At 32.7% G+C, this 5675-nt stretch overlaps 1 long non-coding RNA gene across 1 annotated transcript; it reads left to right on the forward strand.

Annotated features, from left to right (window-relative positions):
* Positions 1-1958: 1958 nt before the first annotated feature.
* Positions 1959-5302, forward strand: LOC143053791 (uncharacterized). The gene is made up of 3 exons (XR_012971453.1): positions 1959-2111; positions 2458-2622; positions 5119-5302. It is a non-coding gene; the product is annotated as an uncharacterized LOC143053791 (long non-coding RNA).
* The last annotated feature ends 373 nt before the right edge of the window (positions 5303-5675 follow it).

Here is a 5675-nt window from a genome sequence, read left to right on the forward strand (position 1 = left end):
GACAAAAATCAGAAAATGATTTCCGTAACTATTTTAGCGATTAGCCTATGCGTGTGATGGTTTATTATGTTCGTGTATATTAGTTAAATGCCATGTCAATTACCTTGTAGAAATTATAAGGAGAAATATCATTTTAATGCAATGTTATGTTGAAAAAATCCAAAACAAAATCAGCACGTAGCTGATTAAAACAATTACTTAGAGTTCTATTTAAAACAGTTAATGTTGATTCATTAGCGAGACTCAATAACAAGAAAAACTAAACAAACCTAATGTAATCAAAAGTAAAATCACAAAAATACTGAACTCAGAGGAAAATCAATTCGGAAAGTCCATAATCACATGGCAAAATCAAATAACAAAACGCATCAAAAACGAATGGACAAGAACTGTCATATTCCTGACTTGGTACAGGCATTTTCAAATGTAGAAAATGGTGGATTGAACCTGGTTTTATAGCTAGCTAAACCTCTCACTTGTATGACAGTCGCATCAAATTCCATTATATAGTCACCGATGCGTGAACAAAACAAACAGACATAATAGGTAAAAATGTCAAAAATAGGGGTACAGCAGTCAACATTGTGTTATCATCTTAATCACTATAAAAACAACAAATGTAACGAAGAAGCACAAAAAGGCATATATCAAATTGACATCCTCATTTTGATTATATTATACGATTATATTTGTCTATGTAAAATGCACCCATCAAGGAAGGAGGGTATGGGTACTGGTGTAAAATTGCGCGTTTGAAATTCGCACAGGTAGACAAGAAATAATTTTGTCGTTCAAAGTATGACGGGATGCATAAATACAGTCACGCAAAATAGATATAACAAACACTGACTTAGCAGTTAAAGTAATAATCAATAACTTATCCATTATAATAATGCATATGCCTGATTGTCTTTGAAATTCTTAATTGTCAGACTTCGGTTTAAAGAACTCCGCAATAGCAATACGAAAAACTAGGGGGGATTAACTAAAAAGCAGTATCAATAATAGAGTCCAACATCGTTAAATTATTTTGCACACCAGTGGCTTATGCTCGTTGCCTTGTTCCTGTTGACGGAGGCTGACATGCTGTAAATCGTTAGATTTATCGCCAATGTGTAATTAAATGTGAACTTGACGACAGTATTATACAGAATTGTTTGTCGGTTGTTGAAACTCTTTTCAGAACTGTGCGATTCAAAACAGAATATTTTTGCTTGAGATGGAATATCGAACAACATTGATGAAAATATATTATCAAAAACATCATTTTTTTAAAAACAATTTAAAGCTAATACTATATAAAATGTATTTCGTGGAAGATAAACAGTCCCAATAACAGAAGCAGACGACTTAAGTACCAAAAATCATGACAAAAAAACATAAACTAAACCATCCTATTTTCAGTTACACTTATTTTGAGTTATAATGGTAGGCCTTTTGTTTCTATGTGTCTGGTAATTCGATACATCACGACTAAACTTTTAACAGGAATTGTAGTAGATTAATAATAGTCTCATTACCCCATCTCCTTTTAACTGGGAATCGAGCAGTATGTATGTATTGTTTTCCATACGAAAAACCCAGAAAAAGATCGACAAAAAGAAGTTTTCTCCTTAAATTTTAATATGACGTCTCAAAATCCATGGCATATGCAAACATATCAAACACCCTAAATGTGGCGTCAACCCAATGAATATTGTACAATAAAGATTGGAAACAAAGTACATTATATACAATGCAGTAACAGTTATTTTAATTCTTTTAGCTTTTTTTTTTGTTATTAATGTATTGCCAGTACTCCTACAATATGTGCTATAATGTTTTGCTGTAATGAAAAGAAAAATCACAAAAAGGTGTAAATATTTTTTTATCTAAATCTAGGTAAATCGATATGAGAAATTATGTAATATTGATTATAGTGTAGTAAACAACATGTACTTTTTCTGACGTAGGTTGTACTTGCAGGAAACGTATTTTGTAAAAACAAGTTTATAAACATCCGTACTTGAATTGTTTAGACTTGACAATTAAGGCTCCAACTCTAACAAGCACTACAATGATGGATTCAAGGAAGGTTGTGTTTCTGTTCTTGATGCTATCGTGTTTCAGAGGTATGTAATCTAACGCCATTATTGCACTGTTAATTCTGAATTGTTTTCGATTTTTTTTTTCGAAAATGGCGACGAGATAGCTTTCAAAATGGAGATGGGGACTCGCGTTTCCTGAAATTGATCTTTATTTATGTGAACCAATGGAAAAATTAATACACGCAGAACTTTACCTTGTTATTTATAGTAAGTCTTTGATTTGGAAAGTGAAATATTGCATTATGTTAAGTGATTTACTAGCGAAAATTGTATTTACACATTTGTTACATTTTTATAAAGAACTTTCCTTTGCATTTCCCTTTAGACATGTTTTATTTTATCAACATTCTAAATAACTTGATTACTGTAGGCAATGAGTTAATTCATACGTTGACTTCAAGTGGACAGTATGAGTTGACGATTGACATGTATGATACAAAGAAATACAAGAAGTTTGCTGTGTATAAAACATTCATTATCGGAGATGCGGCATCGAAGTACAAGTTAACTGTTGGTGACTATTCAGGAAATGCTGGTAAATGCCTTAAACATTTACTAAGCATGCTAATGAATAGAAATTACTGCTATTTTTTTATGTTTAAAGTCAAATTAAAAGGGTATTACAAGTACTGTTGAAAAATATATATGTGAAGAAAAATAACATAAAATTCAAAACTTAAAGACTGTTCTGTTTGCCTTTTGTCATGTTTTTTAGGCTTTTTTAACAATATATTGCATTGCATTTTGCAATGTTTTGAAAAATGTAATATAAAAAATGTCCCGACTTTATCATGTTTATGTAATAATGACAAAAGAATACATTATATTCACTCGCATCGTGCAGTAAAATGTATAATAACGATCTTTTGAATCTTCATATTTTAGCTATACAAGAACTTAATAAGTATCTCATTTGCGACAACAGTCATAAGGGTGTTGCGTTTATGTCTTAAAAGCTTGCGTTGAAATCCCTCTGAGAAAACATTATAATAAACCAAATTTGAATGCAAAAGTCTGCTTCATATGTGTCAATGCCAAATTACTGTAAATTGTTCTTAATAACCGTAATATCAGCTAACAAACAGCAAACATACATCGTAAAGTTGTAACAAATAAAGCAGTATCCACAAATGTATCTATAAAAATAAATGATAATGTATGAAGTATAACATCGGTACCCTCTGTGAAAATTTGTGGTAAAATTATTTATATGCATATACAATTCCCACACTACTCCTATGACAAACGAGACGATTTTAATTTTGAAATTATCAATTTCCCCCACCTAAGTAGTAATATACCAACTTCACCTGCATATGGAATATACATTTCCCAACTTATTAGGTATTCAAGAGCTTGCAGCTCTTATTCAGACTTTGTAAAACGTCAACAGTGTCTGAGCAGAAAATTGATGAACCAGGGATATGTCAAAGAACGTCTCGTCCTTTTTCTAAAAAAGTTCATCGGAAGATACCCAGAACTTGTTGATAAATATTCCGTATCAACTTCACAAATAATACAAGATGGTCTTGAAGTATAGATTTTGCGTACTGACGTTTGTTATCATCTTAATTACTTATTATAGTATTCTTTTATATGTCTTTTTTAGATATTCATTTGAAGTGACTCTGTGGTTATGTAAAACCGCATACTTTGAACGGCAAAATTATTTCATTTATTGATATTACTTTTACTTAAGGATCTTGACATACTATGAATGACAAAACTATTTTATTCAATAAGACTACTTTTTCTGTTTAGTCTGTTTTTTATGATATACATTTGACGTGAAACTGTACTTGTGTATCCCGTCATACTTTGAACCACACCATTGTTTTATTTATTATTATTACTTTTACTGTTAAATCTGGTTTTTGTTATATCTACTTTACGTGAGTCTGCATTTATGTATGCCGTCATACGACAAAATTATTTTTATGTCTACCTGTGCGAATTTCAAACGCGCAATTTTACACCAGTAATGAAAACCTTCTATCATTTATGGGTAGACTTTATATAGATAAATTCAGCCGTATTTGACGTGAAACTGTACTTAAGTATCCCGTCATACTTTGAACCACACCATTATTTTATTTATTATTTTTACTGTAAGTCTGTTTTTTGTTATATCTACTTTACGTGAGTCTGCATTTATGTATGCCGTCATACGACAAAATTATTTTTATGTCTACCTGTGCGAATTTCAAACGCGCAATTTTACACCAGTAATGAAAACCTTCTTTCATTTATGGGTAGACTTTACATAGATAAATTCAGCCGTATAGGAAAAGCAAAATGATAATGTTGAATTTGATGTATGCCTTTTTGTGCTACTTTGTTACATTTGTTGTTTATGTAGTGATATTAAGATGATAACACAATATTGACTGTTGTACCCCTATTTTTACATTTTTACTCTTTGAGTATGTTTGTTTTGTTCATGCATCGTTGACAATGTAATGGGATTTGATGCGACTGTCATACAAGTGAGAGGTTTAGCTAGCTATAAAACCAGGTTCAATCCACCATTTTCTACATTAGAAAATGCCTGTACCAAGTCAGGAATATGACAGTTGTTATCCATTCGTTTGATGTGCTTGGACTTTTGATTTTGCCTTTTGATTTTTGATTTTCCTTTTTGAATTTTCCTCGGAGTTCAGTATTTTTGTGTTTTTACTTTATACAACTTGAACCATGTTCCGATCCAAGATAAAAGAGACGCTTTTAATCTCATTCTACTATTTCATTGTGTCAGAGCGTGTGTCAAGAGTAAATTAACTATTTTTTCCCGGAATGATGCTCATGTTTCAAAATTACGGCTTGTCTGTCACTTTATCCTCGTTATACTTGAGGTCATCTTTGTCTACCACAATTATCCTCATATATTCCAAAAACTGGCGACATGTTTTAAAATATGGTGCACGTTTACAAAACGAAACATCGTGTATAATATTCCGATCATCGGATTCGTATGTTCTATGGAACACATGTTTATAATTATTTGCATACCCCAAATGTTTAATCATTTCAGATAACATCTTGGTGAGTAGCAATGGTATGAAATTCACTACCATCGACCAAGACAATGATAACCTTGAAAACGGTAACTGTGCACGACTGAATAGGGGATCTTGGTGGTATAGCCAATGTGTTGGTAGTGATCTCAGCAGCAGATATGGGCCTATTTGGGGAGGATATACAGATATTAATTCAACAAGTATCCCAGCAGACTAACAGTGGGTCAACGTTGGCAAATGGTCGGCCCGTTGGTCGACCGTTGGTGTTGGCTTCACAACATTGGCCCAACGTTGGCAAATTTCGGTCCGTTGGTCGAAAGTTTATGTTGGCTGCACAACATTGGCCCAACGATGGCAAATTGTCGGTCCGTTGGTCGCAAGTTTATGTTGGCTGCACAACATTGGCCCAACGTTGGCAAATTGTCGGTACATTGGTCGCACGTTGGTGTTGGCTGCACAACATTGGCCCAACGTTGGTCTGTTGTTGTAAATTCATATTATTATCTCATGTTGGTTATAAATAATCGGGCAAATGTTGGCATTATGTTAGTAGCAACATAGGGCCGATATG

This window comes from Mytilus galloprovincialis, chromosome 12 (assembly GCF_965363235.1).
Source record: "Mytilus galloprovincialis chromosome 12, xbMytGall1.hap1.1, whole genome shotgun sequence".
In the NCBI taxonomy this organism is placed as follows: domain Eukaryota; kingdom Metazoa; phylum Mollusca; class Bivalvia; order Mytilida; family Mytilidae; genus Mytilus; species Mytilus galloprovincialis.